The following is a 25,460-nucleotide window of genomic DNA, read 5'->3' as shown; positions in this document are numbered from 1 at the left end:
CCTCAGCCATCATTACTATCTCATACTCCGACACAATAGTTGAAGAGGAACATTTTGTATCTTTACAAACCAAGAATGAGAGAAACCAATTTAATTCTGCACAAATGTAAAAATGTACTGGTGCAGACAGTGATATATAGCCAGATGTGTGCTCACAGAAACAGCAACTGTTTGCAGAAAAGACGGTTACTCACCTTTGTAACTGTTGTTCTTCGAGATGTGTTGCTCATATCCATTCCAGTTAGGTGTGCGCGCCACGCATGCACATTTGCCGGAAACTTTTTACCCTAGCAACTCCAGTGGGCCGGCAGGTCGCCCCCTAGAGTGGCGCCGCCATGGCGCTTGATATATACCCCTGCCGGCCCGCCCGCTCCTCAGTTCCTTCTTGCCGGCTACTCCGACAGTGGGGAAGGAGGGCAGGTGTGGAATGGATATGAGCAACACATCTCGAAAAACAACAGTTACAAAGGTGAATAACCGTCTTTTCTTCTTTGAGTGATTGCTCATATCCATTCCAGTTAGGTGAATCCCAAGCCTTACCTAGGCGGTGGGGTCGGAGTGAGAAGTCGAGGCATGGAGCACTGCTGAGCCGAAGGCCGCATCATCTCTGGACTCCTGGACCAGGGCGTAATGGGAAGCGAAAGTGTGAACCGATGACCAGGTCGCCACCCTACAGATCTCTTGGATCGGCACTCGGGCAAGGAAAGCCAGTGATGACGCCTGTGCCCTGGTAGAGTGTGCAGTCACACGGCCCGTAGGGATGTGGGCCAAGTCATAACAGGTCCTGATACAGGACGTTACCCACGAGGATATCCTCTGCGAGGAAATAGGAAGGCCCCTGACACGGTCCGCTATCGCCACGAAGAGTTGGGGGGACTTGCGGAACGGTTTGGTCCTCTCCACATAAAACGCTAGTGCCCGACGGACATCCAGCGAGTGGAGTTGTTGCTCCCTGCGGAACAAATGGGGCTTTGGGAAAAAGACAGGAAGGAAGATCTCCTGGTTAATGTGAAAGGCTGAGACCACCTTAGGGAGAAAGGCAGGGTGCGGTCTCAGCTGCACTTTGTCCTTATGGAAGATCGTATACGAGGGGTCTACCATGAGAGCCCAGAGTTCCGACACCGGTCTAGCTGAGGTGATGGCCACTAGAAAGGCGGTCTTCCAGGAGAGGTAGAGCAGGGAGCAAGTCGCTAACGGCTCAAATGGAGGGCGCATGAGCCGAGCCAGAACGAGGTTGAGATCCCATGAAGGGGAAGGGGGATGGACTTGTGGGTAGAGCCGTTCCAGCCCCTTCAGGAATCTTGCCACCATAGGGTGGGAGAAGACAGAACGGCCATCTCCTCCCGGATGAAAGGTGGAGATGGCCGCTAGGTGAACCCGAAGGGACGATATCGCCAGACCCTGGACCTTGAGGGACCAGATGTAGTTCAGAATATTGGTGATGGAAACCTCCATAGGGAGAAAACCCTTCTCCGAGCACCAGTAGGAAAAACGCTTCCACTTGGCTGAATACATAGCTCTAGTGGAAGGCTTCCTACTACCCAGGAGAACCTCCTGAACTGGGATAGAGCAGCGTAACTCGGAGCTGGTCAGCCACGCAGGAGCCACGCCGTGAGATGCAGAGACCGAAGGTCCGGGTGACAGAGCCTGCCGTGGTCCTGGGTGATCAGATCCAGGTGAAGGGGCAGGGGAACTGGGTTGGTTATTGAGAGGTCCAGCAACATGGGGTACCAATGTTGCCCGGGCCACGCTGGGGCTATCAGAATCACGCGAGCCCTGTCTCTGTGCACCTTGAGGAGGACCTTGTGGACCAGCGGAAACGGAGGGAATGCATAAAACAGATGGGTCACCCATGGGATAAGGAAGGCATCCGCTAATGACCCGGGCTCCCAACCCTGAAAGGAGCAGAATGCCTGGCATTTCCTGTTCTCCCTGGACGCGAAGAGGTCCATCCGGGGACGACCCCACCTCTGGAAGAGTGAGAGGGAGACGTCCGGGCGAAGGGACCACTCGTGTGAGTGGAAGGATATGCTCAGGCGATCCGCCAGTGTGTTTCGTACTCCAGGTAGGTAGGAGGCCGTGAGGTGAATGGCATGGGCTATACAAAATTCCCAGAGCCACATCGCCTCCTGACATAGGGGAGAGGATCTGGTGCTGCCCTGCTTGTTGATATAGTACATGGTCGTCGTGTTGTCGGTGAACACCGCGACACAGCGACCTTGAAGGTGATGGACGAATGCTTGACAAGCAAGATGGACCGCTCTCAACTCCCGTATGTTGATGTGGAGGTCCAGTTCCTGGGGGGACCACAGGCCCTGAGTCCTCAGGGTTCCGCTGTGCGCCCCCCAGCCCAGATCTGAGGAGTCCGTCGTCAGGGTTGCCGAGGGTTGGGGCGGATGAAACGGGAGCCCTGCACACACGACGGACTGGTCTAGCCACCACCGGAGGGAGTCCAGTACCCCCTAGGGGATGGTGACAACTGTGTCTAACGAATGTCTGGCCGGCCGTGTCATAAACAGATAGCTACGGGTTAATGTCTCTTACACCTGGAAAGAAGAAACCTGAAACACCTGACCAGAGGACCAATCAGGAAACAAGACTTTTTCAAATCTGGGTGGAGGGAAGTTTGTGTCTGAGTCCTTTGTCTGGTATCTGTCCCTCTCAGCTATGGGAAGGATTTCCCTATTTCCTGCTTTCTAATCTTCTGTTTCCCAGTTGTAAGTACAAAAAGATAGGTGTGTCTTTTTGTAGTTACATGTGTGTAGTTGCTGGAGTGCTTTGAATTGTATTCTTTTTTAATAAGGCTGTTTATTCATATTTCTTTTAAGCAACTGACCCTGTATTTGTCACCTTAATACAGAGAGACCATTTTTATGTATTTTTCTTTCTTTTTACATAAAGCTTTCTTTTAAAGACCTGTTGGAGTTTTTCTTTAGTGGGGAACTCCAGGGAATTGGTGGGAGGAAGAAGTCAGGGGGAAATCTGTGTGTGTTAGATTTACTAGCCTGACTTTGCATTCCCTCTGGGTGAGAGGGGAAGAGAGATTAGCTCTCGGTACTTCTGTTTTCCAAGGCTGGAAACGGGGAGGGTGGAATCCCTCTGTCTAGATTCACGGAGCTTGTTTCTGTGTATCTCTCCAGGAACACCTGGAGGAGGGAAGGGAAAAGGTTTATTTCCCTTTGTTGTGAGACTCAAGGGATTTGGGTCTTGGGGTCCCCAGGGAAGGTTTGGGGGGGACCAGAGTGCCCCAAAACACTCTAATTTTTTGAGTGGTGGCAGGTTTACCAGGTCCAAGCTGGTAACTAAGCTTGGAGGTTTTCATGCTAACCCCCATATTTTGGACGCTAAGGTCCAAATCTGGGACTAGGTTATGACAATGGTGACAACTGTGTCTAACGAATGTCTGGCCGGCTGGTACTGCGCGATGAGCTAAGATTGGAGAGGCCTCATGCGGAGTTGAGCATACGTTGTCACGAACGTACAGGCCGCCATATGGCCCAGGAGGGTTAGACATGTTCTTATGGAGGTCAGGGGGGCCACCTGCCAGTGCAGAATGATGGCTGATAGCGACTGGAACCTGGGCAATGGTAGCAAGGCCCTGGCCAAGGTGGAGTCCAGAACGACCCCGATGAACTCTATCCTCTGCGTGGGGAGCAGAGTGGACTTGTCCACGTTGACAATGAGGCCTAGGGCAGCAAAGAGGTTGCTGATCCTGTGGACGTGGTCGTGGACCTGCAGCTCTGATGCACCTCGGACCAACCAGTCGTCGAGGTAGGGGAACACGTGAATGCGGCTGCGCTGAAGATGTGCGACGACGACTGCCATGCATTTCGTGAATACCCTCGGGGCCATAGAAAGGTCAAATGGGAGGACCACAAATTGATAATGCTTGCGGTCAACCACGAAGCGAAGGAAACGCCTGTGCTGTGGAAATATGGCAATATGAAAGTAAGCATCCTGCATGTCGAGGGCGGCGTACCAGTCTCCAGGATCCAGCGATGGGATGATGGTCCCCAGGGATACCATGCGGAACTTCAACTTCACCATATGCTTGTTGAGTTCTCGCAGGTCGAAGATAGGCCTGAGGCCTCCCTTGGCCTTGGGGATCAGAAAGTAATGGGAATAAAGCCCCTTGTCCTTCTCGCTCTCTGGAACCTCCTCTATGGCTCCCTTGTCGAGGAGCGTCTGTACCTCCTGATGGAAGAATTGCTCATGAGAGGGGTCCCTGAAGAGGAACGAGGGTGGGGGATGGGGGGAGGCGATGAAAACTGCAGGCGGTAACCGGCCTGTACACTGCATAAGACCCAGCGTTCTGACGTTATTCGGGTCCACGCCTGGAGGAAAAACGAAAGACAGTTGGAAAACTGTGGGGAAGGATCCGACGGGGAAACTGGTACTGTGCCCTCGGGCGCACCTTCAAAATGAAGGCTTGGGTCCGGGTGGGGCCTTGGAGGAGCCTTGGTTCTGCCCCCCTTGGCCACCCGACTGTCTGCGCCTACTGTTCCTGCCCCGACGCCTATTAAGGTCCTGCCGTGGGCAGAACTGGGGATACGGCCGGCGTTGTTGCTGCTGGTTCTGCGGCTGGAAGGATCTGCGCTGTGTCAGGGGCGCATGCATCCCCAAAGAGTGCACGATGACGCGATTGTCTTTAAGGCTTTTTAGCCTGGGGTCTGTCTTGTCTGAAAACAGGCCCTGGCCTTCGAAGGGGAGGTCCTGGATGGTATACTGGAGCTCCGGTGGAAGGCCAGAGACCTGAAGCCAGGATATGTGGCGCATCGTAAGCCCTGAGACAAGGGTCCGAGCGGCCGAGTCTGCAGCGTCCAATGAGGCCTGCAGCGAGGTCCTTGCGACCTTCTTGCCCTCGTCAAGAATCGCCGCAAATTCTTGACGTGCCTCCTGCGGCAACAGCTCCTTAAACTTGTCCACCGCTACCCAGGAGTTAAACAAGTAGCGGCTAAGGAGGGCCTGTTGACTGGAGACCCTGAGCTGTAGCGCCCCCACCAAATAGACTTTACGGCCTAGGAGGTCCATCCGCCTCGCTTCCTTAGATTTGTGCGCTGGGGCCTCTTGTCCATGGCGCTCCCTCTCGTTCACCGACTGTACTACAAGGGAGCACGGTGTTGGGTGGACGTGCAGGAATTCATAGCCCTTAAAGGGGGCCATGTACTTTCGCTCCACGCCTCATGCGGTAGGAGGGATGGAGGCCGGTGACTGCCAGATAGTGGTGGCGTTGGCCTGAATGATCCTAATGAAAGGCAGGGCAACCCTGGTGGGAGCATCTGCAGAGAGGATGCTGACCACCGGATCCTCGATCTCAGCGACCTCCTCCGCTTGTAAATTTAAGTTTTGCGCCACGCGCCTGAGGAGGTCCTGATGTGCCCTGAGGTCAAGAGGGGGAGGGCTGGAGGACGAGGTGCCTGCCACTGCCTTGTCAGGGGAAGATGACGAGGAGACTCCTGGCAGCAGAGCGTCCACAGGGGGTTCCGTCTGGACCCGGCCCTCCGGCTGTGGAGGGAGCTCTGGGTCCTGGTGGCTGGACCTGTCCTCGCCTTCCGGAGAGGGAGGGGGGCAAGACAGTGTCAAATCTGGTGGTCTTCGGTCCGCCGCAGGCTGGGGAGAAGTATGTTGCGGACCCTGGGCTTGATGGTACGCCCAGGGAGTCCAAAACCCCCACTGCTGTGGCCCTTGGTCTTGAGGTGGAGGGTCCTGGAAGAGGGCCGCGTGTCTGTCCGGGCCCAGCGTATAAACGCTGTCCGCCTGAGAGGAGACCGATGGCTGCCTCGAAGGCCATGGAGGTGCCGAACTTGGCTGATAGGCCTCCCTCAGTCCCGAAGCCGACGATCCTCTCGGTGCCAAGGATCGGTACCGGGAGCCATACCGGTGCCGGGACCGGGACCGGGACCTGCCTCCAGCTCGGTGCCGGGATCGGGACCGTGATCTACATCCGATGCAGTGCCAGGATGGCGCTGGGGACCGGGACCTGCCACCGGCTCGGTGCCGGGAGGTCGACCGGGACCGGGACCTGCCACCGGCTCGGTGCCGGGAGGTCGACTGGGACCGGGACCTGCCACCAGCTCGGTGCCGGGAGGTCGACCAGGGAGTTGATCGCCGACGCAAACGGCTCCTAGAGTCCCGGTGCCGGTATGGAGAAGAGCCAGACCGGGACCGTATGACGTCGACCTGCGCCGTGAGTGCAACCGGTGCCACCTAGGAGAGCGGTGCTGGGACTGCGAGCAGCGCCGAGAGCGTGAGCGTCCACGTCGTCGGGGCCTCGAAGGTGATCAATGCCTGGATTCCAGAGACGGCGCTCTCAATGTTGGCTTGCCTCTGGAGATGACCCGCACCGGGGGTACCGGGGTTTGAGGCTGGGATGGCTCAGTCAGAGCTATCAAGTCCTGCGCCGAAGCGAAGGTCTCCGGCGTGGACGGGACTAATGGCTCGACCTCAGATCTTAAGGGGGAGCTCGGAGCGGCCGGACTCGACGGACCTTCCGGGCCTGGAGTCGACGGCAACCCTGCAGACGGTGCCGCGGCAGAGGTAGGTGCCAGGCGCTCCACTCGAGCCTGCCGAGATGATGTCGCAGACGTCGAGGGTCTTTGATCGGATCCCGGTGCCGGGGATGGGCGGTGCCGGGGTGTCTTTCCGGTGCCGGTGCGGTCCAGTGCCAGTGTAGAGGTGGTCAGCTGCGCTGATGGTACTGGATTCAGTGCCGCTTCCATCAAGAGAGTCCGCAGTCTGATCTCTCCCTTTCTTTGTTCGAGGCTTAAAGGCCTTGCAGATGCGACACTTCTCGGCGATATGCGATTCCCCGAGGCACTTCAGGCACGCGTCATGGGGATCGCTAGTTGGCATCGGCCTCTTGCAGGCCGAGCACTGCTTGAAGCCCGGCGAACCAGGCATGGGCCCAGTGCCGGGTGCCGGGAAGGGCAACGGCCCAACCCGCGAATAAGTTCTATAAACTATATACACTAACTACTATACAACTCTAACTGTATTATTAAACTATTTACAACTACAACTATTGACAGTAACAAAGGAGAGCTAGGGACGTGGAGGACAGCAAGCCGCACTCCACAGTTCCAGCAACTGACACGGCGGTAAGAAGGAACTGAGGAGCGGGCGGGCCGGCAGGGGTATATATCAAGCGCCATGGCAGCGCCACTCTAGGAGACAACCTGCCGGCCCACTGGAGTTGCCATGGTAAAAAGTTTCCGGCAAATGTGCACGCACGGCGCACACACCTAACTGGAATGGATATGAGCAATCACTCGAAGAAGAACCTACAATTTATTACATAAGAAGACTGAGCCACAGCATTTAAGCTACCTTCCCACTGAAGCAGCTTGTTTTAAACTTATATAGGTGTTTAAATGTTTGAGGCCCAACTGTTTCTTGAAGCAAGTAAATCTTCACTGGGGGGCGAGGGCACACAACTTTACGTTTGGGCTCTCAGAGTTTCCCTGGAATTCTTCTGTCAAGCAACCAAGGTTTGCCTCACTACAGAACTGACCAGAGGTTCCTATTTCCTAAACCTACAGAGCTCTTTTAATCCATAGGACACTGTTGACAAGCCTCTCTCAGCCCTCTACACAGCACTCATAGCTCTTTCTTAAATAAATAAATAAATGAACAAATAATAACTTGTAGGAGGACATAGTGCAGTAGTTCTCAACCTATTTATCATTGTGGGCCACATCTGCAGCTCTCTTTGTTACATGGGCCACATCCACACACTATACATACACTGTATGGCCCTGAGGAAGTCACGTGGGCTGTAGCTGTGTGCTGATTGGGCCACAAGAGGTTGAACCTCTGATAAAATGAATAAAATGATATTCACAGTCTATTAACTTATCTGCAAAAGGTCTGGAATTTTGGAACTCTGATGCTTCTTATCTGGCCACTCCTGGGACACCCATTTTCATCAGTAGGTCTTGCAATCATACAGTTGGGAAAAGGATGCAGCACCTTCCACAGACCCAGGATCCACTGGATCCCATACTTCTCCATTCACAGGAGAATACTGGAACCCTTGACACCTAGTCAATATTAATATAAACAGCCTACCTTATTGTAACATACTCTGATTTTGGACTTTTAAAAAGTAACCTTTATATAAAGAATATTTGAATACTACCTTTTCGTAAAATATTACAACTTATCGAAGCATTCAGAATAACAACATTTACCATTACTTTAAAGTTGAAGTTTTGTAACTGGATGTACCTGGTATATAACTACAAAACATAAGACAGAGTTTGAAAGATGTCCGTTAGAGCTCCTTACACAGTCAATGCTGTAAAAATGTCTTTTCCTACCATCTATTCTATCTATAACTTATCTCTCCTGTTCCTGCTTTTCACTTGTTTAAATCACGTATCCATCTATCATCTAAAATTACTGGTTAATGAGGGAAGCCATCCTAAACATTAAGCATTAGTTTGCATGATTATTTTGTATATTTAATCCCAAATTTTTAATTTCAAATGGGAAACTATATAGTGTATGCCCTCTAGTCATAGAAAATAAAGGAGAGGATACATACATTTCAATGTTGCATTTAAAGTTATGAAACCTGTTTACATACAGTCACATTTTAAGTTTATGAAAATGACACTGAGAATTTTTGGACTATAAGTGGTTTATGATGATAATCCACTGGAGGCCTGATGCAAGAACCAGAACCACAGATCAAACCTGACTTGGGACAAATGAGAGGGAAAGAAAATAAATATACTTAGGGTATGTCTATACTACAAAATTAGGTTGATTTTATAGAAGTCGACTTTTAGAAATCTATTTTATAAAGTCAATTGCATATGTCCACACTAAATGTATTAAGTCAGCAGAGTGCATCCTCACTACTGTGGCTAGCATCAACTTACGGAGCATTGCATTGTGGTAGCTATCCCAAAGTTCCCGCAGTCTCCACCACCCACTGGAATTCCGGGTTAAGGTCCCACTGCCTGATGGTGCAAAAACATTGTCACAGATGGTTTTGGGTACGTCATCAGTTGCCCCTCCCTCCGTGAAAGCAACGGCAGATAATCATTTCGCGCCTTTTTTCCTGGGTTACTTGTGCAGATGCCATACCACGGCAAGCATGGAGCCCGTTCAGCTCACTGTTACCACTGCTGTTCTGTGCAAGTCTACTGTGGGGGCTGCTGTGACGCAAGTAGCCAATGCAATCATTGATGTTCTGTTATCAAGGGTAGTGACTCTGGGAAATGTGCGGGCCTTTTTAGATTTTAGGTGCATCATATTCCTGCCCTTTGTCGCTGATAAAGAAATCTTGCAGCCATGCAATCCAGCCCAGTTGGCATTATAACACCCCATAGAACTTCTGTGGTTGACACATGTAACAGCTCCAGGGCTCTTGCTCTTCTGTCTTAGCAACTTGCCCTACCCAGACTTCCAAGCATTCGACATAGAAGTTCCTGCAGCAACTGGCATTGCTACACAGCAGCAGCTCCTTGCCTTTGGAGCAGATGGTGCACTAGGACTGCTAACCATCCTCATCGGACATGTAGCTTGGCCAGGGGTTCTGGGAACATCTTCTCGGCCCAGCTCCTAGCAACCTCCAGGGCATGGTGTACAGCTCCACCGCTTCCGCTGCAACTCTGCTCTTCTCCTGTTTGGGGGATCCGTTCAAGAAGCTGGGCAGTAGTAAGGAGCAGTTCAACTATAGGCTGAGCAAGTGCAGAATGGTGGTAGAATGTGCCTTTGAATGTTTAAAAGCTCACTGGCACTGTTGGTCAGACCTCAGTGCAACCAACATTCCCATTGTTATTGCTGCCTGCTGTGTGCTCCATAATATCTGTGAGAGTAAGGGGGAGAGGTTTATGGTGGGGTGGGAGGTTGAGGCAAATCGCCTGGCGTCCGATTTTGAGCAGCCAGACACCAGGGCTATTAGAAGATCACAGGAAGGTGCACTGTGCATCAGAGAGGCTTTGAAAACCAGTTTCATGACTGGCCAGTCTTCGTGTGACAGTTGTGTGTGTTTCTCCTTGATGCAAACCCGCCCCCTTTGTTAATTTTCATTCCCTGTAAGCCACCCTCCCCCTTCAAAATAAAGTAACCATTGCTTTGAAACCATGCCTTCTTTTTTATTAATTTTTTAAAAATTAGATAATGGACAAGGTAGCCTGGGTGGGGTGGGGAGGAGGGAAAGACAAGGCCACACTGCTTATTGTAGCCACACTAAAAATCAAACTGTTTGAATGACAGTCTTCTGTTGCTTTGACCATCCTCTGGAGTGTAGTGGCTGGGTGCCCGGAGCCTCCCCCGCCGCATTCTTGGGCGTCTGAGAGATGCGGCTATGGAACATGGGGACGAGGGTAGTCGGTTATACATGGATGCAGTGGAGAATCTGTGCTCTTGTTGGCTTTCCTGCAGCTCCAACAGACACTTCATCATGTCCATTTGCTCCCCCATTAGCCTCAACATCGCATCCTGCCTCTGCTCTTCGTGCTCACTTAATTCTTTCCTGGCCTCTGCCACTGAATGCCTCCATGCATTAAGCTGTGCCCTATCAGTGTGGGAGGACTGCATGAGCTCGGAAAACATGTCATCGTGAGTGTGTTTCTTTTACCTTCTAATCTGTGATAACCTCAGGGACGGAGATGATAGGGAGAGTGTAGAAACACTCTACACTCTACGATTCTGGGGAGACTGCATGGTCACCTGTACTGCCAAGTTCGTCATGCAGACCAAACAGGAAATGAAATTCAAAAGTTTCCGGGACTTTTCCTGTGTACCTGGCTAGTGCATCAGAGTTCAAAGTGCTGTCCAGAATGGTCATGATGGAGCACTCTGGGATAGCTCCCAGAGGCCAATATCGTCGATTTGCATCTGCACTACCCCAAATTCGACCCAGCAAAGTCGATTTTAGCGCTACTCCTCTCGTTGGGGAGGAGAACAGAAGTCAATTTTAAGAGCCCTTTAGGTCAACGGAATGGGGATGGTTGTGTGGACACAGTCATTTTTAAATCGACCTAACATAGCTAAATTTGACCTAACCCCATAGTGCAGACCAGACCTCAGATAGGTACTGGTACAGTGTTTTCCTCTTATTCCTCTGGTCTCTTGATACAGAGTAAAAAACTTTGATGACAAGTCCAAAACTGTTCTTGGCTCTTCAGGTACTTGAGACCATCTTAGAATCTCTTTGTTGTCAGACTTTGATTTGTCTCATCAATAGGACTTTGAAGAAAGCCAGTTCTAAATCTGCCGTGGAAGTTGCAAGAACTTTCTTTACAAGCATCAACTGGAGTAGAACGTCTCAGGTTTTATGGACCAAAAAATAAGCTACCAGCAGACAGAGAAAATGCCCTTCACACAAACACCTAAAACATCACGTATTTGTATGGGATAGGGGTTAATTACAAAGAAGGCCATTTTTTGAATCCCCTTCTTTGAACCTAGTCTTTTCTGGATTCAGAATCCATTATGATCGCAGAAAACAAACTAATCCAGTTGAGGTAAGAGAGGCAGCTCCTGTGATATCAAGATCACATAAATCTCAAAAACTATTTTATGGAAAGAGAAACCTTGACAGCACTATTCTAAGTATTAGTTGTAACAAACTAGCTCCTAACTAGGGAGGAAATGTCCCCAGGCAATAGTTGGCAAAAAATGGAATCTGAGGGTATATGTACATTGCAATTAAAAACCTGCGGCTTGCTCATGCCAGCTGACTCGGGCTCACGGGGCTCAGCCTAAGGGGCTGGTTAATGGCAGTGTTGACATTCAGGCTCGAGCTGGAGTCTGGGCTCTAGAGCACTACAAAATAGAGAACCTGGGCTTCAGCCCAAGCCCAAATGTCTATGCCACAATTAAACACCCCCATAAGCCTAAGGGTGTCCAGTTGCAATGTAGACATGCTCTGAAGGACCACAGGGAGTTCCAACTTGTAGCTTCAGTGGGCAGAAGAAACTGAGGGTGTGCCTTCACTTCCTTTTATAAACTAGTCAGAGCATTCCATGGCTCATGACAAAGGCCATGCAGCCCGTAATAGTCAAAATATTCCACAGGGTTCTGTGCTTTGGTGCAACGTGAAGTCACATTCCCAGGGGGACCTAATAACAATAGTTAAAGGAGCAAGTACAGAAAGGCAGAATTAAGATTTTCATTCTATCTTTAGGACAGATAAATACATACAAGATTTTAACACTTCTCTGGTCTATGAATGGTACCAATTTGAGACAGAAGCACAAGCCAAGTTAGTCTGGGAGCATAATGTAGTACTATCTAATTCCATGGGTAAGTTAGTGATAGAAAGCTAAAGGAGGTTTTGTTTGATTTGTAAAAATCTACAGATTTTTCAGATGGTGTCTGCAGATTTCAGTGGTATCTACAGGGCAGCAGGGGGACTTGCTGACCCCCCTCCGCCAACTCTCAACTCCAGGTGGAAATTTTTATATACAATGTCATCGGAAATCGATCCAGTTAGCTAACATTCGAAAGTCCTTTCTCCCACAAACTTAGAGGTACCAAAAATGACAAACCTAGACAATTATGTAACTATTAATGAAACTGATTAAAAATCAATATTTTTTGTACTATACTTTAACACAGGCAAGTCAAACATTCAGCCCTCAAAATTAAATTGTGGCCCTCAATTGACATTACTGTATTATCAGTTAATGTTCAAAACATGATACCTGATTAATTTATTTAACGTACATTGAACATAAGGAAAAAATTGAAGATACTGGAACAAATGCCTGCCCAGTGGTGTCCAAACTTCTCCTGTCTCATCTCCCCTTATTAAAAATGAAATCTTCCCATGCCTCCCTCCGCCCCCACGCCCATTACTGCACAGCCAAGCTTGGGCTGAAGCTGGAGCTGGGGATAGAGGCAGAGCTGGCCTGGGGGCGGAGAGTGAATGAGGGCAGAGCTGCACTGGGAGCGGAGCAGGAGGCAGAGCAAAGCTGCAGCTGGGGGCAGAGCAGGGGATGGAATGGAGCTGCAGCTGGGAGTGAAGCTGCAGCTGGGGGCGGAGCTGAGCTGGGGCCAGAGCAGGGGGTGGAACGGAGCTACAGCTGAAGATGGAGCTGATCTTGGGGAAGAGTGGCACTCCCTCCCCATCCCCTGTGTGGTCTGGCCAGGCCCCACAGCATGCCTCCCCAAACATTCCTCCAAGCCCCCCAAGGCCCTATGGAATGTGTCCCGAGAATAACAGCTGCTTCTTCCATGGTAAGCTGGAAGCCTGAAGGCATCCAGTAAGCACAGTTTCAGTAAGTGAGACAGGTGAGAAACTATATAAAGCAGTCAGTCTTAGCAAGAATGTTGCATGGAAAGTAAGGGTAAGTGGGTTCCCTGACCCAAAATATGCCCATACATACAATGTTCAGTATCACTTTGATTACTACATTAAGAATGTACGTGAAGTGTTATCTCAAAAGGTAAAACAACAGAAACACTGATTTTACTACTGCAAACAGCGATTGAGCTGGAGTTCATAAATTCCCTAGAAGAGGCTCAACTGGATTGGAAAGTGCTGGCTCAAGGATGTTGAACGTGGGGTCCTTGGGTTCAATCACTACCTCTGTCTACAACTCCATGTTGCGGGCAATCCTGGTGGGCCCTGTGATCAACTGGAGGAGGGCCTGAAGTTGAAGCCCTTGCCACCGGCTCGTCAGGGGATCAAGATGAGGAGGCCAGAGGCGGAACGGGGTCCTTCTGGCCCTCCAGTTCCCTGACCTCCACCTGATCAGAGTCTGGGGCCTCAGTGATGACCGTAGCTGTGGTGGCAGTAGCCTAGCCTTGCAATGGGTCTTGCCTCAGAGTCGTCTCAGCGGTGACGTGGGCTGGCGGTGGGGCTTATGCCAAAGTTGCCTAAGATTCCCAGAGCATAGACCGATTCTTGGCTGTCTGGGGTGATCGGAGACCACTGAGCGAGAGCCCCTAGAGAAGGACCCCAGGCCTGATGGTAAGCCCAGGGGTCCAAAAGAGCCATTGTACTGGAGGCTGCCACCATCAGCTGTGACAGGAATATAGTCACCATCTGAGTCTAACGAGACACATCTCGACCATGACCACCATGGGGGAGCCAAAGGGTACTGTGCCGGGGACCGGTGCAAAGCTGATGATGCGGGGAACCAGTGTCGAGGCGCCCGTGCCAGGAATTCATCGTTGGGGACTGGTGCCGGGAATCTGGTACCAGGAACCAGTGCCGGTCCTCTCCAGGAGCCAGAGATGGTGCCGCAGCATGCTCAGTGCTGGAGAAGGGAAGTGATTTCTCGCTACTGTCGGGGAACCCCACACGGAATCTGGTGCTGGAGCGCGGTGCCTTGGCAACAGCGATCTGGAGAGGTGCCTAGGTGAATGGTTCTAGGCAGGAAAGGGTGACTGCTGCATCAGGGCTGGCTTGCCTCTTGATGGCACTGGTTGCAGTGGTGCCGGAGGCTTTCCTCTGACCGAGGGGACTGAGGAGCCGTCATAGCAATTAAATCTCTAGTGATTTCAAAAAGCGCCCGGGCTGGGGGTAGCTCTAACTCTTCCACCTGGCACTGACCCTCTGGGAAGCCGCTAGGCGCCGGACTCAATGGCCCCATCAAAGGAGCCAAAGTCAACGGCTCCAAGTGCTCCTTCAAGGGATGCACCGGTGCAGCGCCTGCCAGTCCCACTGTTTTCAGCACCAGGGAGCATTCCCTGTCTGTTTTTCTATGCTGCTTGCATGGCACTGGGTGCAAGCGGTGCCAGCTTGTTTCCTCGGCATGCGGTGCCGGAAAGCGCCAGTGCCTAGAGTCCTTCCTCGACACCTTGTCATGTACAGATGCCAGAGCACCCCATATGGATGTGCTCATGGGACTAGGGACAGAAGCGCATTCCGTGAGCAACTGTTTAAGTTTGAAATCTCACTCCTTTTTTGTTCTAGGGCAGAAAGCCCTGCAGATCTTGCACCCTTCTGTCTGGTGTGCCTCCCCAAGATACTTCAGACACGTGGGGGTTGCTCGTTGGCATCAGCTTACCACAGGGTACAAAGCCTTGGACTCATGGCATGTCCCAGGGAGGGGACTGGGGATTGGGGAAACCCCGTTCCCAAACTTCACTATATACACTGCTAAGAATAACAACTAAACTAAAACTAACTATGCTAAAAAAAGAAGGCTAAGGGAAGTGCTTGCTAGGTAAGCCATCAATATTACAATGACCATCACTGGCCGTAAGAAAGATCTTAAAGGAATATTACCAGAAAGAAGACTCTACAATATTACACAAGTTCAATACAAACTAATTGACACCACGAACGTCTCCGATATCACAATGAAGAAACTACTGTCTCAAACTTGCACAAAGGAGGAGTTAACCATGCACCTTGTAGGAAAATGCTCCAGAATGAGAAGAACTGTGTTACTGCGTAGTGTAATGGAGCTGCTGCCTTCGCACTGTTCAGTGGAGTTTTTTTGTAGCTGCCAGGAGGAAGATGACATTAAGATTACTCTGGGTTTTTGTATAAGGCACATATGTTCTAGTGGTCTCTTGGAGACACTCCCCCAGACTTCTGCAAAATTCTGTTTTTGAGCCGGCTGCTGGAGAACAGAATTGCTGTATATCCCTAAGAGATGTGTTCCTACCACCTGGATCATTAAAAGCCAGTGAACTGTCAGGTGTCCACGCCCTTTCAGGATGTGACCTACTGGTAGTTTGGCTGGAAAGACCAAATTATCTTTTTGGAAGGCATTTGATTCAGCCTCTGAAGACACTTTCTTCACTCTGAAGATGCACAGAGACAGTCACTTATGAAGTTATAGATGCACTGGAGGTGTTCATATACTGAGTTTACCACTGGAAGACCAACATTACGATGCTTGCAGAGCTAAGATGGTGGATGTTTTCCAAGAAGCAGACATACTGAGAAAAATTGCCATCAACAAGGGGTGTATTTGTATTTGCTATCAAGAGGACAAATTACAAAGCAATAGAATGAATGGCTCTGGGATAACTGAGCACATTCAAAACTGCCCTCTCCTATAGGACATGGATGGGTCTTTGATGATGGATTGATCATATCACTTATATGTGAAATACCACACACTCCTGAATCAATCCTTCAGCTAATCAAATGCTTGTGAGCAAAGACCAGATGCTCACCACCTTGCAAATATTTGGCCAGCAGCCTGCCTTGTCTAGAGATATGCAAGTGCAGCATAGATGAGGATCAAGTGTGACAATGTGTCTAGCAGCGGTGCCCTAGACAGAGATGACAATGATGACAAGTTTGATGAACAAATATTTTCAGTACTATATGTTAAGACTAACTTCTCCGGGACTACAGATGACTGTCTTTTTTATGTAAGCAATGCATCCTTGTGTGAAAGTATAATAAAATTATGCTTAAACATTTTCTTGAATATATAGCTACCTAATTCTTTTAGGTTTGTCATGTTTGGTACCATTGTGTTTGTGGCAGAAAGGGCTTTTGAATGATACCCAACTCGACCCACAATGAAACTGTATTATCAAAATTTCTACCAATCATAGAACCTGGAGCTGGGAGTCTGGGATGGGGGTCAGGGGAGCGAGTCCCCACTGCCATGACGCAGAGGGCAACACCATTGAAATTATGATTCTGTAGATTCTTATGACTCAAATGTCAACTCCCTTACCCTTCTAGCATTAACTTGCCTATAGAATTACACATGCTCTCAGACTAAGTGCTATTGGGTAACACCCTTCTGCCTAAAGCTATAGTCCTGCTAATGTAAACAAAATCTATTCTGAAGATTATCTTGTTTCTGGTAGAATGACAGACTTTGAGAGTTGCCAGACCCTACCCTTGGAGGCCTAACCTATCTCATCTAGCCCTAGCTGACCTATGACCTTCCTTCAAAAGGATGAAACAGACAACAATGAAATAACAGTTAGCTTCAGCAAGAAAAAACTCAGTTCTTTATAAGCCTTCAGAGAATAAAAGGAGTTTATCCTTATAGATTTTAGGTTTAAAACAAAAGGGCGGTAAATTCATCCCTTACTCTTGGTAAGAATTCCTTGTGTCACTGAACTCCAATTTACTATTCAAGATACCTCAGTGGCAACTAAGGGTGCTATTCTGCAGCAATTCCACACAGGAAGCCACTCTGGAATCAGATCCTCCTAATTGAGTTGTTTCAACGGAGAAATAAAAGCCGTACAAAACTGCTTTTAAGGGCTAAAAACGGAAAAATTAAAAAGGTTATACACAAGATATTTAATTTTAGGGGAAATCAACTTGTGTCTAAGAGATCAGCCCCTGTACAGTCACAAATTACGAAGAGATTCTGCTTTCATCCTTGTCCCCATGGAATGTTCATCCACATCACAAAATCACCACATGGCAGCATCAAATTCAAAACTGGCTTTCTCTGAAAGTACAGAAGAATATGACACACTCCTATATTTACTTGAAGACAAAACTGAAGAGTGAAACCAACATTGCTCGCCATTTTTTAACTACATTTTTCAGAGGAATGGACAATTAATATACATTCGAAAGCTTGTTCGAAGCTGGTCCAATAAAAGATATTACCTTGTCCACTTGTCTTTTTAATAGAATATCTGTTTTGAGCTGTTGACTCTTAGTTGCTCCTTTTCTTCAATTTTAATTTTATTTCTATAGTTTTAAACTAAATTCTACCCTCAGACACACTTCACTAACAATTGTGTGCCTCTATCTGTGGCCACAATTTTAGTAGTTGTGCATCATGATATCATTTGTTTCAGAGCAGGTGTTTCTATATATTCAAGTGATAGTCATTTACTAAACGTGTTTTATTTTTAATGAGAATTCAAATAATTACAATTTTTCCTTATAAACTATTGCAACAAGGCAAAGTTAATTCACAAACTTATGCCCCAATTCTACATTCCTTACACACCCAAAATTTCCTTTGAAGTTGGCACAAACTATACTGGGAACTGAATAGATTTTCTGGTTTCCATTAGATTATTCTATACATTTATTGTTGTTTTATATTCTATTTGTCACATATGGTTTTGGCTATGCCAGAGAATAATAAATTCTGGAACATACTAGCAAAGTGAAAATTTCAAGGAGGAGAAGACAATTTTTAAAAGTTAAGGTAAAAGTATTTCTCTGCTGACTTCCTCCCAGAATCTCTTCAGTAGAGGCAACTAGCAAATACACCTGAGTTTAACTCAATTTTTACTTTACCTTTGCATTTAATCTTTACATATCAAGGGGCAGATACTAACACGCCATTTTGTAATAAAATTTAGAGGAAGGACTCTACCTAGTCACAACCTTGTATTCATGTAGATTCCCCCCTAAAACTCACTTCTGTGATGCCTCCAGTATATTCCCTCATTCTTTATCTACTTTTTTAACTTAAAAAAAAAATAACAGAACCACAAAGAGGTGCATATGCATAAGAAGTCACCATTCTCCCCTACTGCTCATGGTCTCCAATTATATCAAGTCTACCAGTCAAATAATAAACAATTTGGAGTGAGCTAACTATTTTTATAGAAATAGGAAATCTTTGGACACTATGAAATAAATAACTTCAGCTAAAATGTGTGTTAACAAAACAGGCAGAAAAGTTCTCAGCACTCAGCTGAGGCTTCAGAACCAATTCATTGTCCTCCTTCATGGCTGAAACTGACTATTCAACCATTTTAAATGGATGATCCAAGAGAGATTGAGACCAAAGATCCAATAATAGTGGCAACTGACAGCTTTCTTGTATTTGACAACCAGTCTTCTTAGCTCAAAAGAGGCACTCAATCATTTGTACACTGGAGTAGTGGAGCTTAGGAATCATTCTTAATGACAGAGGCATCAGAGGACACATACATTGAGCAGTAAAGATAGCTTTGGAAGATAAATGTTCTGCTCCCCTCCTCCCCAAGGAAAGCACACTTACATTTTTTAATAGGAAATTAAATAATTTGAGCATTTTATCCGCAGAAAACTATTAAAATCTGCCTCTGCAATACAAGCTTTTAATTTTCAGTAACATACCATTTCCTGACAGGATTTCTTATTCTGATCTTCCTGACAAAGTTGACAATGCATACAGAGCTTCTGTAAGTAAGTTACCTTTGCACTGTTATTCATTCTGATTTAGCAAAAAAATCTTCCAGCTACAAACCATATTTAGACATACCTCTGACGTATAACAATCCTAAAGCTTAAAGATGAACAGCAGAGTAGTTTTATTTTTATATTTTTGTATTTCCCCTTTACGACGATGTATGAAGGACAGCCTCAATGTTTTTATTGTTTCCTGCCCTTCCCGTGCCCCAAAAAAGGCTCTTCTAAAAGCATTCCTTTGGGGGACTCTCTATCTGCATGTGTATGTGCAAGCTCCCAAGCTGGTATCAGAATTTACAAGAGTTTCAGAACACTAGTCTGGGATGCTTATACTGAAATAAAATCCTTTAAGAGCAAAATAAAAATGAAGGCACAGATCTGCAGCCTAGATCCATGCATGGAGGTGACCTTCCCTATAAGAAAGAGGGACTCCATTGTGTTTGTAGGCAAATATCTTTCTTTGTACTTCTGCACAGAAACTCCCTTGTTTGAGAGGGGGGAAAAGAAGGTGGATATGCACCCTGAAACACACAGATTAAGCATTTAGTTTATAAGATTTATGTAAATACAAGAAAACATCATCCCCATAAATTAACAGGACAGCAACAAAGCATTCAGACAAAAAGGACAGAAACCAGAGATGTCAGAGCAATCCGTGAGAGCAGAACTTTTGAACCCCTGATAATAATGACATCTTTGTGATATGAAAGCAAAGGGGTTAGGGGATCAGATGTCTGGTATCACATCACCATTTGCTCTATAATGTGCCTGTAAGTGATTAGGCCTGGCATGCCCTTGAGCTGAAATCATAGGAAACAAAATGTGCCCAAAACAACATTAATTAAATCAGAATCAGCTTTAGAAGACTCCCATTGATTTTTCAATCTAAAATGGTGCAGTTTATGAAGCCTTCTGGCACGTATTCATGCACGACAGACATCACATTTCAAGTTTAACAAAACATGAACAGAAGAATCATTATGCTACAAAAGTTAAATAAAATGGTACAATAATTCTATAGCATTTAGAATAAATTCCTCTGTACAGAAAAGCTGCCTTGCTATTGAAAGGAACTTTTCTAATATATTGTTCTTTTTATGGTACACAAGCTAAAAATATTTTATTAGTGATTTGTATTTAATGGTTTCTCTTATATGGGTTTCGAGGCAGGCAGTTAAACTGGAATGAAGATTTTACTAAAAGCTGTTGATGTAAACAGAAGGGGGTACTATTGTACCTTTAATTGAATTATATAGTTTAATTGATCTACGGTTCTACGTCCCATTCTGCTGAGACACATGGAGGAAGGTGGGGGAAAAAACAGTGGAAAGGACCTTGAATCTGCAAAGCCACTCCAGCCTTGCCTTTTTCTTCTCTTTAATTAGCACCATGTGATTGGGGTTCCATCGTTCTACGGTGAGGTAGAGAAAAAAAGTATTCACAACATTATCTCCAGTTGGAAAACTTTAACCTAATAACCCTTCTGAGAGTTATAATAATCTGGAATCTAACCCCAATAGCATGGAATTTCTCAATATTAACGCATAGATGATTGTAGCAAAGCGAGACTCACCGGTGTGGCACCTTCTGCTGGTTGTCCTGGGAATTAGCTCTCCAGCATACAGAACGCCTCTTAGTGACCGGTGTCTCGCCTGACACTGGCCCCCATGTCCCTCCTGGACCCCGGTGCCCTTTACCTTCTGGTGCTGCCCCAGCAGTACCCCACCATGCTCTGAGGAACCCCCCAAAGCTTCCCACGCTTCCAGGGGAACCCCCAACCCTCTCACCCACGTTGCCTCAGTGGCTACTGCCAGTCGTCATCTAGTCCCCGCTCACTGGGGCAAACTGCAGTCTGTAAACTACTCATCACTGGCAAGGGGGTTTGGACCGGCTGCCTTTCCCTGCAGCCCAGTACCTCTCTTTAGGCCTTGCACAAGGCCTGCAGCCTGGGGAGTTACCAGGCTGGAGCTGCCCAGCTCCTCTTGCCTTTCTCCAGCACTTCTCTACCTCTGCTACCCTGCTCCCAGGCAGCCAGGTCCTTCTCTCTCCACAGCTAGAGAGGCTGACATAGCTCCTGGCTCACAGCTCTTTTATAGGGCCATCTGTGACCTGACTGGGGCATGGCCCCAGCTGTGGCTGCTTCCCCAATCAACCCTAGCCTCACAGGAGCAGGGTAACTGCCCTGTATACTAAAATTGGAATGATACAGAGAAGATTAGCATGGCCCCTGCGCAAGGATGACACGCAAATTCATGAAGCATTCCATACAATGATAAAAAGGCATAGAGTAGAAATTCAAAATGTATTAGACACTGGTGAACTTTTGGAGGAAGTAAGAGTCTTTATGAAGGAACTAGCTCCATCCAGATGGCTGGCACAGAAAATTAACAAGGTTTGGGGGAAGTTAGATAAACTAGCGGAAGAGGGAAACCTGAAACTTCTATGGGGCTTTCTGGTAGGGCAAAGAGATCTGCTAGAAGTGTCTGCAATACTAAGGTATTTATCCAGTATAGGATAAAGATGCTATTTACGGATGTATTGGAGCAAGGACAGGTTGAAATCACAAAGGTAAATTAAGGAAAAGTAGCAAAATGTCAGAAAAGAGAGTTAATAAAATAGAGACCATAGCTAAGTTATGCATGTACATACACAAACACACACAAATATATGAAGTTTAAAAGTAAAAACATGTGAACTATACTGTTTGACCATGGACGCGTAAGATAACAGGCATTACAGAAATATGATGGAAACACAAAAATAAACGAGATATTACAATAGATAGCTAGACTACGCTGAATGGATAGATTAACATTACAGATGTGGGAAAGTAGCTTTATATGAAAGAGATGTCATTTTATCTAATTAGTTACATTTTTTTCAGAAGAAAAGACCATACAGTGAAATCTGTATGAGTACAAATCCCTGTCATAAGCATACACAAATAGACTAGAAAATTGTACTACCGGCCTCCTGATCAGGACATGGATATTGAGTGCACTACAACAGCGAAATCAAAGAGGAAATTAAGCAATAATGGGTGACTTCAACTACACACATATACACTAGCCAAATGTCACAACAGGACAAGATGCAAAGAAATTTCTCAACAACTTTAACTATTGCTTTTTGGAACAACTAGTTTTAGAGCACACAACAGTGAGGACGAGACATTATTTTTGACTTAGTCCCACTGTAAGTAACACACAAAAGTTGATTCAAGGGGTAATTATCGGTGAGACATGAAGTAACAGTGACAAAATATAATTAAATTCAGTATCACAGGAGAAGCCATTGCACCTACAATCAGATTGGTAAAACAATCTTTGGGAATGCGAATTCTTATTTTAAAAAGGGGTTGGGGGAAAGTTAGTCAAAAAGACCCTAAAGGCAAAAGTAAGGTAACAAAAATCCTTGAATGTCGCTTGGAGGTTATTTACACATACCGTAGCAGAGTCACAGAGGACATGCATATCCCTACATAAAAAAGAGGCATGAAAAAAGAAAAAAAACAGTACAGTTAAAAGGGAAGGTACAAGAGTTGAGCCAACTGAAAGCCAGCCTTGGGGAAGCCAAATGAAAAGAGCATAAAACTATTGCAGGGAAAATGTAAAATGGAAACTAGCAGTGCTACGAGGGAAATCAAAAAACAAAACAGCCAGGCATCAAAATAATTTTTAAGGCATATACAAGCAAGAAATCCATAAGAATCTGAGGTCCACTGAAATATAGGGGTTAAATGAGCAAGTAAAGAAAGTAAACATATTGCACAGAAACTGACTGATTTGTTTCAGCGGACTTCATTACAGAGTGTATTGGAAAAATACCTACCCTAGTTTTTCTCATTCAAAAGGTACAAAGGATGAATTACTGTTGAAGACTGAGGTGACAAGTGGAAGTGCTGGAAAAAAAATAATAAATTAAAGAGCAGGAAGTCCCCCCAAGACCAGATGGAACACAGTCTAGAACTAAGAAGGAGCTTACAAATGTAGTAGCTGAGCTACTAGTAAAAATACACAATCTCTTATTACAAACAGATACAATAGTGGAGGGTTGAAGGTTAGAAAATGTTATGCTGGTCTTTAAAAATGTGCTGAGATGATTCTGAGAATTACAGATCAATAAACCTTATTTCAGTACCAGGCATTGTGCAGGTACAACTGTCCACCTGTACACTATCAATTATGGGATTGGAGCCAAGGATTAGAAACTAGCTTCAAGACACATGCAATTGTTCTGGAAAATAAAGTTTTAGTGATTTATTAATGACCAACATTTACTTGCTGCTGTTGTATCCATTAATGTACCAAAACTGAGAAAAACATACTTCTTCGGCTCTTTACAGTAGACGATGTTATTGAAATATCCATCATCCATGACACCCTTCTATCAAATGCAACCTAGTATCTTTGAACACATGGAATCAATAGCAAATATGGTTTTGATTTTCAAGTAAAGGACACTCTACTGAACAACCAAGGCTGGACAATGATTAAGTCACAAAAATACAAGGCCTATCCATGTGGAAATAATTGCTTTCCTAGCTCTATTGCTCTCCAATTAGGATCATAGCAAATAGAAGTTATCTTAAGAAACTTTCCAATTTTTTGAAAAACAAAACCCAGATGTTCTGTGGCTATCCCAGTATTGTTTGTTTTGTTTCAGTACAAAATTATAGCACATTTATTTTTGTACTCAAATTAAAAGCAGAATCAGTATTACAAAAGAAATGGAGGCCATGCTGAAGATAGCCATCTGTGGATGAAATAGCAAATATGGAGAAGTTATAGACAAGGCCACCAATGCTTCAGTGATGTGTTCTGATGTTGTTGTTCGACAGAGAGATGCACTTGTCTCAATGAGATAAGCATCTCCTTGACTGGCGGTAGAAGAAAAATTATCAAAGGCATAGTAAAAAATCTTATTAAAAAAAGAGACAAACATTTTACTTCATGCCCATTTCTATTATTTAGTGAAGGCAAGTATCTGGGAGATTGTTAAAGATTAATATAGGTATTTCAAATACTAAACTAGATCTCATCATTCTAACAGGATTCCGATAGCTTACTCCTTTTATTCAGTATTTCCCTAAGAAAACGACTTTGACAAGTGTCAAACAAGTTTCCAAGTGAATTTTCCTTTTTTTTTTTTTTTAAATAAAATCAAGAAGTCAAATTTTCTCCCTCATACGTTGTTCCTCAAAATTCCTGAAGGAAGTCTGAAAATCCCTCTTTATTCTTCCCTCTGTACTCTCTCAGAGCCCCATGTCATGCACACCATCATTCCAAACAATCACAAGTCAATATCAAAGTCTATCAAAGCTGTGATAAATGAAGAGGAGAGGAGAGGTAGCTCCCTTTTTTGGATACCCAGCTAGCCAGTTAGCTATAAAATCCTGGTTAGTAGTTGTTCTCTACTTGCTTTACCTGTAAAGGGTTAAAAAGTCCACATGTAAAAGGAAGGGAGTGGTCACCTGACCAAAAGAGCCAATGGAAAGGCTAGAACTTTTTAAAATTGAAACAAATACTCCCCTTTTCTCTCTCTGTCTGCTGTTCTCTCAGAAAGCAGTGACAGGGCTGGAACTATGCTGTAAAACCTTGCGCCAGATATAAAAAAAAAATCAAATCGTAACTAAAAACTACTTATTTGAAACCCCAGATATGTAAGTAGATCAGGAAATGTTTAGGAAGACACGATTAGTCTTCTCTCTTTTATTTCTTTATGGTTTGTGGATTTCTCTGTGCTAACCCCAGGTGTTTTTGTTTTGCTTGTACCTTTAAGCTGGACCTGAAGAGAGCTATCTTGATGCTTATTTTTTGTAATTTTTTTTTAATCTAGCAAAAAGCCTAAGTTCCAAATGTATTTTCTTCCTTTTTGTTTGTAATAAAATTTACCCCCTTTTTTTTTTTTTTTTAATAACCCCAGGCTTGGATTTGTGTGTCCTAAGAGGTTTGTGCATGTTGTTTAATTAGCTGGTGGCAATAGCTAATTTCCTTTATTTTCTTTCTCAGCTTTTCCCTGGGAAGGAGGGGGTGAAAGTGTTTGAGGGTACCCCACAGGAAGGAATTCCCAAGTGCACCTTCCTGGGTTCCAAAAGGGGAGGGAGTATACTTGTGTAGTGGAAACATCTACCCATCCAAGGTCAGAGAGAAGCTGTAACCTTGAGAGTTTTGTGAGATCCTTTTGTAGCTCTTTGCAGTCTGCCTGGGACTTATCCATCTTGAGTAGTTTTGTATCATCCTCAAATTTTGCCATCTCACCACTTACCCCTTTTTCCAGATCATTTATGAATACGTTGAATAGGACTGGCTCCGGTACAGACTGCGAAATTAAATGCTACAGTGTTCGGCTGCTGTGGTGTTTTCCCCACCACAGGGATGTTAAATTTAATTATATTATGGTCACTATTACCAAGTAGTCC

At 46.0% G+C, this 25,460-nt stretch overlaps 1 protein-coding gene and 1 non-coding gene across 4 annotated transcripts in view; one reads left to right on the top strand and one right to left on the bottom strand.

Moving 5' to 3' along the window:
• Positions 1-25,460, bottom strand: part of TMEM135 (transmembrane protein 135) — a 418,948-nt gene that overhangs the window by 197,326 nt on the left and 196,162 nt on the right. The gene's annotated exons all lie outside the window — the stretch shown is intronic.
• On the top strand, positions 21,210-21,311 carry LOC115644671. Its single transcript, XR_003998586.1, has one exon. It is a non-coding gene; the product is annotated as a U6 spliceosomal RNA (small nuclear RNA).

This window comes from Gopherus evgoodei, chromosome 1, assembly GCF_007399415.2.
Source record: "Gopherus evgoodei ecotype Sinaloan lineage chromosome 1, rGopEvg1_v1.p, whole genome shotgun sequence".
Classification (NCBI taxonomy): domain Eukaryota; kingdom Metazoa; phylum Chordata; order Testudines; family Testudinidae; genus Gopherus; species Gopherus evgoodei.
Note: the sequence above shows the minus strand (reverse complement) of the source record. Positions and strands in the feature narration are given on the sequence as shown.